The 12,026-nt window shown below is 46.4% G+C and overlaps 1 protein-coding gene across 1 annotated transcript in view; it reads left to right on the plus strand.

Annotated features, from left to right (window-relative positions):
• Positions 1 to 12,026, plus strand: part of Tmem132c (transmembrane protein 132C) — a 328,956-nt gene that overhangs the window by 178,302 nt on the left and 138,628 nt on the right. The gene's annotated exons all lie outside the window — the stretch shown is intronic.

A 12,026-nucleotide genomic window follows, 5' to 3' on the forward strand; every position in this document is an offset into this window, starting at 1 on the left:
GTCAGGGCAGGAACTCAAGGCAGGAACTGAAGTAGATGCCATGGGGTAGCAGTGCTTACTGGCTTGTTCAGCCTGCTTTCTTATAACACCCAGGACCAACTTCCAGAGGTGGCACCACTCACAGTGTATTGGACTCTCCTCCATCAATTCACAATCAAGAAAATGCCCCCCTAGACTTGCCCACAGGCCCATCTGATGGAAGCAACTTCTCAGTCCATCACAGAGGGACTCAGATCATGAAGTCAGTGTGGGAAACCCTGCTCACTGGCTTGCTCCCCATGGCTTGCTCCACCTGCTTTCTTATACAACCCAGGACCATGAACCCAAAGGATGGTGCCACCCACAGTAGACTGTACATTATTCTAGAAAAGTCCCTAGGTCCTAACAACCAAATCAGAGCCTGTCTCATTAGACAATAGTATTTGTTCTTTGCCCCCTATATGATAATTAACTACTGGCCACTGGTGCCTTTCCTTTGCTTATTATCTTAAGTGCTGTGTAACTTATTCAACTCATGGCCATCACAGTGTTTTATCAGCTATAATATCTATTTGGGAAGAGGAACCAAAGCTTAGTTCTGACTCATCCAAGGGACAGAATCAGTAGGAACTAGGAACTGAAACTTCAATCCAGTGTGTCTGATGCTGATGTTCAAAGCTCTAACCATCGTGCTATGCTGTAGCATGGCCAGAAGGAAGATGGATGCAAAGACATAAGCTCCCTGTACCTTGGAATAAGCTGAATAATCAAAAGCACAAGTGTCCCCATCAGTAAGGAGCAGGGACTTTAGCAAAAGACAAAAACATTCTAGTGAATTTAGTTTCTGCCAGGAGCTTCTTCCTGGAATACAACAGCTTCAAGGTTGATGGATTGGACTGCAGTTGAATGGTCTGAGCATATTAATAAGTTCTGAATCGCCAGTTGATTCTGCCCCCGAGGTCTGCTGCAGGCCCCTTGCCTCGGTCAGCATAGAGGTGCGCACACATTCCTGGCAGAATCACCTGGCTGTGCAAGGAACAAGGGTCAATGAGAAAAGAGTCCCTATGTGGTTTCTGTGATGGCTTTTTTGGCTGGGATCTAAATTTTAAGCATTTTAGTATGCTCCCTAAGAGCTTTGGACACTTGAGGCTCTGGATCTGGACTTTGGGATGGTACTGATCTAGACTGTCCATCACCATGCCTAAGATCAGTGCCCATGCCTCATCCCAAAGTGTAACAGCTCTACGCACACTCACTCTGTGCGTTCCTTGACCTCAGCTTCTTGGTTCTTTCCCAAAGGTCTCTATGATGACTGGGCTGGACCTTTTACCACATCAGCCTCAGGTGTCACTGAGCAATCTGCACGTCCTTCCATGTGCCCTTGTTGGGTAGCTGTCAATGACATTATGTAATATATATATATATATATATTACTATATGTATTTTGACAATTTCATATATAACCAAAAGTCATTTTCAACCCTTGCCCCAGAATTGTCTTTTTTCATCTCCTCCCTCTCATTTGGAAACGCTTCTTCTGAGCAGGTTCTCAGCTGAGTTCCATGTTTCTTATATGTACATGACTCACTGAGTTTAGTTAGCATTGCTTACATAAGGGATGGTGGGGAGTTATTTGTGACAATGGGAATGGTGGAACAATCTTTATGCCCTGTAAATATGTGTTGCTCTCATTGTTAATAAAAAGCTGATTGGCTAATAGCTAGGCATGATTTCTGAGGCAGAGAGAATGTTGAGAAGAAGAAGAAGAAGGGTGGAGTTGGAGGAGTCACGAACCAGATGTGAAAGAGGCAACATGGAAAGTTCATAGATGAGTAAATGAGTTTCAGGGCAGCGCATCGATTAATAGAAATGGGTTCATTTAAGTTGTAAGAGCTAGTTAGTGGCAAGCCTCAGCTACCAGCCAAGCATTTATAATTAATATTTATAATATTAAGTCTCAGAGTGGTTACTTGGAAGTGGCTGCTGAGACACAGAAAAACTCTGCCTAGAGTGGACTCGTGAATTCAAGTGTGATTCTCCCAGATCCTAGGTCTACTTTTTGCAGAAATTGTCAACCTGATTCAGAAACGCACACAGAGGATCTGAGGGTGTGTCTAAGTACTAGAGTACTTACTCAATTAGCATTTGTGATATACTGAGTTCAATCCTGAGCACCAAAAAGAAAGAAAAAACATCCCAAGTGATGTTGACAAAGAAAAAAAGGAAGGTTCAAGGTCCCTGTTTCAAAGCTTACTACAGGGTACAGGAGTCATAACTGTGTGGTACTGATGTAAAGCAGTAGAGAAAGATAAAGACAGACCCAGGTCTACAGCTCGATGGGGAAGGATTGTAATTCCTGAATGAACTTATCATGTATGGTTAATTGGTTTTGAGTGACAGAGAGTATCAAGAAAACTCAATGGGGAACAATGGCCCTTCTAATAATTGCTATTGAGATGGGTGGTTATCCTCACACAAAAAAAGCAAAGCCAGACCCCTGCTTCCTACCATCTATAAAAATTAGTTCCAAGTGGACCAATACCCAGATGAAAGAGCAGAAATGAAAACTTAGGATCACAGGGGTAGACATGACCTCAGATTAGTATGTCATTTTTTTTCTGGGTGTGGTGATGCACACCTCTAGTCTCAGAACTCCAGGGGCAGAGACAGGCAGATCTCTGAGTTCAAGGCCAACCTGGTCCACATAATGAGTTCCAGGCTAGCCAGATAGTGAGACCCTATCTCAAAAAAAAAAAAAAAAAAAAAAAAGAAAGAAAGAAAATGAAAATAAAAGAAGGAACAAAGAAAACAGTTTCTTACCACTAATTTCTAATTCTAAAATCATAAGCAATCAAAGGAAAAACTATATTAACTGGACTTCATTAAAATTAAGCCTTTTGTGCTTCAAGGAACCCTACAAAGGAAAGGAAGGTGTCGCTTTCAGAACTGGGAGAAAATATTGGAAGTTGGTGGTCTGATGAGTACTGAGACTAGCAAATAAGTCTTACAGTTCAAAAATAAAATCATAAACAACTCAGTTAAAGCACAGACAAAGGATGGCAGAAGGCTTTTTTATAGCAAGCGTGTGTGTGTGTGTGTGTGTGTGTGTGTGTGTGTGTGTGTGTGTGTGTGTGTGTGTGTGTTGGGGTAAGGGCTTCAGTTAATTGTTCACCAGGAAAATGTAAATCAAGCCACAGTGAGATGCTACCTCAAACTCATCAGCATGATTAGCTTCAGAAGCCAGCAAACGTTGAGGAAATGGGACCTCTCGCTCATCGGTGGTAGCAGTTTCTCCAGAAGTTAAGTAGAGTTAGCGTATAGCCCATAAGTCCTGTTTTCAGCTACAGCCCTAGAGTCTAATGAGATATGCCCATACCAAAACTTGTGTGCGAGTGTCCAGCAGTAGTAATGGAAGCAAAATATGCTGCTGTGGGGCTGGAGAGGTGGCTCAGTGGTTAAGAGCACTTGCTGCTCCTGCAGAGGACCTGAGTTTGGTTTTCAGCGTTCACACAGTGGCTCACAGCCATCTGTAACTCTAACCCCATGGATTCCTACACCTTCTTCTGGTGTCCATGAGCACTGCACACATGTGGTATAGTATGCACTTAAACCATAGACATATGCATACACATACATAAAAATTACAAGCGTCCTTTCTCCCCTTCCGGACCCATATGAGGGACTTCTCAGACTCGAAGTCTCTAGAAGACTAGTGATTTGTGTATGCCCTGCCTTCGGTATATGGAGCTACATAAGAGGGAAAAAATTAAATGATATGACTGACCAATCACAATGACAAATTGGATCCACCAGACAAAATTAGGAAGATGTGACTTTGGCCCTAGAAGTCCAGATGAACTTTTGTATTCTGCTGCCTTGGTGAGGTGTGAACAGGAAAGACCAAGTTATACCTCACACCCTGGCTCCCAAGCACAACATCTCCAAGTTTTGTGTCTGTGGTGATGAGAAAAATCTCACAGTTCTGGTGATAGCTTGGGACAGCTGAAGCCTAAGCATCAGCCATGAGAAAATTCTGCTGGGAATTCCCTGTTGTTTTAACTTGCCATCTTATCATGGATGTTTTAAGAAAGGGGTTATCACACAGGTACATGCAGAATATTCATGGATGAAATAAATAAAGGCAGCCCCCCTCCCATATACTCAAATGTGAGCTGGATTGGCAGTGACCTGGGAGCACCTTGAATCTATCAAACACATGCCCAGCACTGTGGCTAGAATACAGCCTGGGCAAGATCTGTGTGTAGCCAGAGGGGAAACAGACATGATCAATAGTGGGTTCTAAGTAGATGTTTCCACAGTGGTACGAGCCAATGTGTGCAGATAAGACAATGTGTATGGTCCTACACAAGGGGAGAAAAGCCCTGGAGGAACAGGATGACCTGTGGCCTCCAGTGGGTCCGTCAGAATATTAACAGCAACTCCCTCAGGACTTCAGGATCCCAGAGTTCAAGATCTGGATTTCTTCATGCTGGTTAGTTTTAACAGTAGCTGGACATAATCTAGAATCACCTCGGAAGAGAATCTCAGTGAGGAATTATGTAGATCCAGTTGGCCTATGGGCATGTCAGTGGAGGATTCTCTTGAGTGTTGTTTGGTAGAGACTCAGCCCACTGTGGGCAGCACCATTCCCTAGACAGCGGGTCCTGAACAGCATAAAAGGAGAAAGTTAGTTGCAAGCAAGCAAGGGTGTATTTATTCCCTCTGCTCTTGACTGTGATCTGGTGTGATCTAGCTGATTGAGTTGCTGTTTCAACTTCTCTGAAACAGTGGATGATGACCAGGAATGCCAAGCCTAATAAACCCCTTCCTGCCTCAGTTGATTTTTGTCAGGGTGTATATTACAGCAACAGGATACCTTCTTCACTTAGCTGAGATTTGAATCTCCAGCCATCTTGGAAAGACATACTGGCAGACCTTTTGCCATCTTAGGGAGCAGATCTCCTGTAGGCATGGAGGTGGTACGGTGCAGTCAGCCTGATGACCTTTCACCCCAGCGCACCCGTGACTAGTTGTACTGAAGTTCTTTCTCAGCAGGAGTAATGGTTTGTGATTGACAGCCTCTTGCTTTTAGCTTGACCTGGCCAAGGTGACAGGCAACCTATAAATAACTCTGCCCTCATCATGGTAATGGCCTACATGGATGACAGTCATTCACAGCCCCACCATAGTGGCAGAAGCCTCAACAGCCCCAATTCTGGGCCAGAGCAGTGCCTCCCTTTGAATAGAAAAATGTTATTTGTAGAACTTTTCACTTGCTCTGTTCTCCCAAGTGTTTCTTGCTGCATCCCACTTAACAATCTCTGGGCTTTTTAGAAGGCCATGTCAATCGGAGACTGGGATAATAGCTCTGCCATTACTTCGGGCATTGTTGAAATATGAAGGGCAAAGTGTGCCTCATTATTCAGGTTTTCAGATGTGATGGCACCTAGCCAAAGTGGTCCCATTAACTCTCGGGGCCTCTCTCGGAGACTCTCCACCTTAAAATCATAACTTTTTTTTTTCAAGGAAGTGGAGAGAAGTTGAAGGCTATCATCAACCTCAATACTCCAGGGTCTCTCCCATCTACAGGTGCATTATCTATGCATGAGGCTCTCGGAGGCAGGCTTTGGAGAGCTTGATGTATAGTTTTCAGATTTGAAGAAAAATCCTCCCATCTCTGATTCAAAACAGTGAGGAATTTAAGAGGCACCAAGGAGCCCAAGTGGCAGCTCTGGTGGGGAATTGCTTGATGGGCATCTTGCCTTGCTAAGTTCTACAAGGACCTCTTTCTTCCAATGGGCTTCATACTTACACCCTTGGTATGTCTGTGGGGCATGGGCCTGCGACTCTAAACACAGCCCTGATTCTGACATTGGTGGTTCTGATTTTCATCATGGCATAAACTTGGTTTTATTCATTAAAACAGCAAAAACAGCCTGAGTGCCAGTAGAATGCTGTCTACACCCGCCCCTCTAATGCCCTCACCAGTGTCACTGGGTTGACTCGGAAGTGGGAAGATGGGCCCAATTGATGAAGTGTTTGCTTCAATATGAGGACCTGAGTTCGAGCTCCAAATGACACTTGTTAAACTTGCATAAGAAAGATGAAGGCAGGTGGATCCCTGAGGTTCATTGTGTGTTCCAGGCCAGTAAGAGACTCTGTCTGAGAAACATCAAATGGACTGGTCCTGCAGAATAACACCTGAGGTCATCCTCTGGTCTTCATGTGTATGTACGAATATGAACACTGTGCACACACAAGACACACAAACTCACACAAAGAGGCAGGTCCCATTACCTCTCCAGGATAGGAAAGTCCAGTGTTTTATGTCACCCAGCCCTAACTGGGCAGACCTAGGCACCAACTGTGTTATGATGCCCTCGAGTTTCACGTGGACCAGGGGTCATGGGATGGCTTGGCTAGATGTTTACTCACGTGTCCTTTTAATGACGAGTCCTCAAACATGACCCAGCTCTAGGAGGCTGGGAAAATAAGCTGGTTTATAATTTAGGAAGAATATGGACCCTGGAAAAATGGAAGTTATCAGCAAGTGATCTTTGGTATGTGCAGCATATTAATTACTATGTCTGTATTCACAGGCTATAAGGATTCTATGATAAAAATTGCATTTCCCAACTGTTCTGTAGGCTGAGTTACCAAGGTTAAGGTGCCCACAGGTTCAGTGTTTGGTAAGGTCTCTACCTGGCTGCCAATCACTGTCTTCTTGTGTCTTCACATGGTGAGTCTTTTGTGCAATGTAGAGAGAGAGGAGGAGTGGAAGAGAGAGAGAGAGAGAGAGAGAGAGAGAGAGAGAGAGCACTTCCTTAGTCTCTTGCTCTTCTTACAGAGACACCAATCCTACCGATTTAGATTCCTACCCTATAATCTCTCTTAACCCTATTACCTCCCCATTCCCCTATCCCCCAGTGAAGTCCCGCTGGTGTTTGGTGGTTAATCATGTCAACCAGGGAGGATGCCGTCTTCAGAAGAGTACTGTTCCTCCCCGTAATATCTCAAGTCTTTGTGTGCATTCGTGGGAAAGTAGTTAGAGTAGCTGTACAAAGCCAAACAGACGAAGAAGATAGCCCCCACGTTCTGCAGCCAACCTCACCTCTTAGTGACACCAGGACTGTGAGCAGACCCCAGTGTGCCCATGGCCTTGGTGGCCTCCTTACAGTGTCACAGACCTTCCAATGCCACAGAAAGCAACGCCGTCCAGGGACACAGAGCAGGGCTCCGTGGGAAAGCTGTAGAGTGGTTCATAGAAGCTGAGGAACCAAGAAACATCTAGAACTATGGGGAAAGAGGGAAGGAGAGTCTGGTCCAGCATCCTTTACTGACTGTCCAGAGGTAGGGGGCAGTTTCAGGAACCAGGTCAACCAGTGGTACCAAGGTATCCCACCCACAAGGGGGAAGGGTCAGCTCCTAAGTTCACTCTTCTCACTCCACCCTTTGTTCACCTATGACCCAATTTCACAGTCCCAGGAGGCACCACTTAGAGAAGGGTCTGTTTTTGTTGTTGTTGTTTTGGTTTTGGTTTTTAGGATAAGATACTTTGAAAGCCTGTTCCATCTAGATCACAGCTAAAGGAATCTAAGAAAAGCAGTCCATGGTTTTAAGTTCAAGCAAGATGAAACAGGGCTCTGTCCTCCATCAGGGAGCAAAGGGATGGTAAGCCCCATCAAATGACAAAGGCCCGCCACATTATCTCCCAAGCCTGTGTGACGAGTAAAGACAGCATGTAGAACATGCCCTATGTCTAAGAGGGCCTCAGTAATCACGGTGGTCATTTAGAATCATGGTGAAGGGTCCTTTCGATCCTCTTGTTAAACACATGGAACAGATGTGGCCACTCAATGAGCTTTATCAACCCTTCATCATGCCACAGTGTTTGCCTCTAAAGTGGCCTGTGTCCTAAACCAGAGGGAACAATCATGGGATCCGTGTGACACAAATATCCCTTCACAGTTCTGGACCTGGGCTATGGCTGGTGGCCCTCTTTCCCAGGCTCAGAAACCAATGGTGGCCATGTTTGCTTCCTGACTGTGAAACCCTTGCAGAGGCAATGAGAATTAACACACGTCGATCCTCCCTCCAGAGCCACACGTGGAGCCCTGCGCCTCCGTGACCCCTCACATCCCATTTAGATTCATTTCTGTTTCCGTTTCTATGAATTCACCTGGGGACCTAATTGTACCTGAGAAACATCTACCCACAGTGGAGAGAATGTGATAATGAGATTTTAGGATCCGGGAGTGAGATACTAGAATCTTTGCAGTCGTGGCCGAATGTTTTTACGGGCTGTTTCTTTTTATAAGACCAAACCTACCCCGCGGCATTGTCTTTCAGATGGGCGTTCAAAGGACAGGATTCTTCCAAGCCTTCTGTGTACTTGGTTTTCTTGGGCATCTTCCAGAAAATGTTACAAGAATGACAGAGAGATACATCTTTGAAAATCTCCGGCGTATAGTAGCTGTGACAAGGAGTCACTTCTGGTCTCTGTCTGAGGGTACTCTCGGGATGCCAGCTCAGCCATCAGATCTGTTCAACGTTCTACTTGTTTGGAGAGGCATGGAGGCTTTTTCCTGCTGACAGGCAAATAGCCAAGCATGCAAGGCGGCCAGGCACATGTGTTGATTTTGAAAGGAGTGGCTGGAGTCCACGTTTCTCTCTAGCTGGTGGTCTGACATCAGGGACAGGAAGTTGACAGCAAGTGGGAACTGGGGGGGGGGGGGGCTCTTTCTGACCATAAAGTTGATGAGGCTCTACTCTGAAGTTGTCCTAAGCGGTCCTGTACACCACCTCCATGCTTTCTGGATCACCATGGTGTGGCCCAATGACACCAGCTGCAGGGTTACCTTTACAGTACGGCTTGTTCTGAGAAGAAGCCACCTGTGGGATGTCACCTGTCCTGTGACCCTACAGATGATGATGATGATAATGGTTTCCTCATGAATAAAAGATACAAGGAGAAGAGGGGGAGGATGTCAGGGTTCTGCTGTGTGAGCCCCCTGAAGAGCAGCCGTCTCCCCCAGTTCCACCTCCACCGTTAATACTCCGATTACTGACTACATTTGCAAAAAGCACCTCTGGCTCTGGATTCTACCAGAGCCTGCCTTTGAGGGCCTCGCTCAGACACAGTGCCACTGCCGCCTGCCTAGCCCACCTTGCTCTAGGGTACCCCCAATGATCTGAGGTTTTCAGCTCCCCACAGATGTCCTCAAGGGCTGCTGGGAAGGATGCTACCTCCCTTTGCTACCCATCCAGTTCAGCTGAGTCATCTGTCCTCGGATGGGTTTTTTTTAATATGGCAGTACAGGAAAGCGCTGGGCAGCTCAGAGCCTGATGCAAGATCAAGAATCCCCTTTGCGGCTGTCTGTGTTATCTCTCAAACTGACCTTAACAGTAAGACTTCCAGTGCAGATGCATTCCCAATTAAAACTCCCAATAAAAGATGTTCTTCCTCCTTAAAATAGGTTTCAAAAAATCGTTTTTTATAAGCTGCCAATCAAGGTATAACACATATGGTCCAGAGAACACAGCTCTGGAAGTACTATGCATGCCAGTGTTTGTGAAGCATGCCTTGTAAACACAGCTCAGGCTCAGGAAAGGCCAGAGAACATCAGGGTTGGTAGCTAGCTCCATGGGGAGCCGAGAGGTTCGGCCTCTGCAGATGGACCAGCCAGGTTGGCTCAAGGAGGCCTTGGACATTTGATAATCTTCCTCCTCATGTGGATCCTCCTCCCCCACTCTTCTCCTCCTCTTCAGTACTAGAGATGGAACCCAGGCCCTAGTACATACTAGTCAAGCGCTGTATTATTAAGTTATGTCTTCAACCCTCGCTTTACCTTTTCTTTCAAAGTGGAGCCTCAGAAAGTTGCCTGGCCTGTCCCCTTTGCTTGTCATCCTCCTGCCTCAGCCTCCTGAGTAGCTGGGATCCCAGATTTGAGCCATCAGCCCCAGCATGACCAGTCAAGTGAAAAGTGAGGTAGGCAGCTTTCTGCTTTTGGCTCTAGGCACCAAAACACTTTTTTTTTTTTTTTACATCCAAGCAACACAGGATGCTCTTCGGTGAGCATCATGGAATTAATTATGGGAGCTGACCGGCTCTCCTCTCCCTCTGCTGTCAGCCTAACATCATCTCTTCACTGGTCAGAGCATGAATGCAGGAGGGAACATGAAGGAGGAGATTGGGTTTGTGTTGCAGGAAGATTAGGAACTGTGGTTGTGAGTCGGCACAGCATGCCTAAGACAGGCCACCAGTGGGAATCTGGATCTTCATGGGTCACCTGTGGGAATCTGGGTCCTCATGGACTACCTGTGGGAATCTGGGTCCTCATGGGCCACTTTTGGGAATCCAGGTCCTCATGGGCCACCTTTGGGAATCCAGGTCCTCATGGGCCGCCTGTGGGAATCCGGGTCCTCATGGGCCACCGCTGTGAATCCAGGGTCCCAGAAGATGTGTCCACACTGGCTTAGGGGAGACAGTGGGGATCAGAATCAAGGGCAGGACTGTTTTCTCCCAACGTGCATCCACTACAGGGCGGTGGACTTCTTCCTATGCGGTCAATCACTCTTACTTGAAGTCATTCATCTTTGCTAATGGATCCCAGCAGCAACCACCTTTTAGAACCCTTTACAGACAAAAATACATTATTTACATGTATGAAAATACCTAACCCCGCACCAAGAGTATACACCACAGAAAAACAAAACACACCCCAAACCCTTCACCAACCAACCAAATGGCGACCAGGAAAGAATCTTTATCTATGTGTCTCCATCACAAATGGCAAGCTGGTTACTGGCTTTTCCAAGAGAAAGTTTCCATTGTTGTATAAATTTATTTGTTTGTTTGTTTGTTTGTTTGTTTATTTATTTATTTATTTATTATTTGGCTTTTTTGAGACAGGGTTTCTCTGTGTAGTTTTGGAGCCTGTCCTGGAACTCACTCTGTAGACCAGGCTGACCTCGAACTCAGAGATCTGCCTGCCTCCGCCTCCTGAGTGCTGGGATTAAAGGCGTACACCACCACTGCCTGACTGCTATATAAATTCTTAAAATTACATTTCTTTATTTATTTGTGGATACAGGGAGCACATACCAGGGTATGTGTATATAATCCAGAGGGCAACTTTTTTTTTTTCAAGAGTTGTTTCTCTCCTTCCACCTTGTGGGTCCCAGGACTTGAACTCAGATCATCCGTCTTGGCAGCAAGCACCTTTACCTGCTGAGCCATCTCACAGCCCCTTCTGTTACTTTAAAAAAAAAAAGAAAAAAAACAGCAAAGAACGAGGCGTGATTGTTTTTCCACCCTGCGTCTTTTTTGTGGGCTCGTGTCTTTCCACCTATCCCCCAGCAAAGCCTTACAGTCTCCACCGCTCTCCTTGCATTTTGTACATTCTCAGAGCCTGGCATCTAGAAGGCTATTTGCAGATTTTCTGCATAGTTAGAAGTGGTTGGCAGCTCACTCAAAAGCTTTCTGGCGTTCATCAGATGGTCATGAACCTGCTAGACCACAACTCACGCCGAGCAGCCACGGGGGAGTGAGCCAAAATTACCTGTCTGTCCCTGGAGGTCCATCCTGAGAAGGATCAAAGAAGCCAGTGCCAAGGTGCCGAGAGGGGGAGCTCCTTGGATGGGCATCTTCTACCCACTGGGTATCCCCTGCCTGGCAAGTGCAGATGGCATCTGCTGTCAGCCCTCTGGGCCCACTGTTTGTGCCTACCCAGACTGAAGAAGGCTTGTGACCTTGTACTCTGCCCCCACTGACCAATCTGCATCCACTCTCACTCCAACCGTTCTGTGTCCCGGGTCTGTTGGCTGATGGTCACTCATTTCTGGCCCGCCGTGGAGCACCAGCAGCCTTGGAAGCTGACATGTGCGTTGTGAATGGAGCATGGGTACGGGGATGGCCTGAGTGGCCCAAGGGCCTCTGTAGATGAGGTGATAAGGCAAAGAAAGGCTCCATCAAGACTCACTGTACAGGGAGGCTCGGCATGGGGGGCTGGACACCACACCCCCTGCTAGGTACCCGTGTGCCTCCT

Source organism: Peromyscus californicus, unplaced genomic scaffold (genome assembly GCF_007827085.1).
Source record: "Peromyscus californicus insignis strain IS unplaced genomic scaffold, ASM782708v3 Scaffold_2__1_contigs__length_46816999, whole genome shotgun sequence".
In the NCBI taxonomy this organism is placed as follows: Eukaryota; Metazoa; Chordata; class Mammalia; order Rodentia; family Cricetidae; genus Peromyscus; species Peromyscus californicus.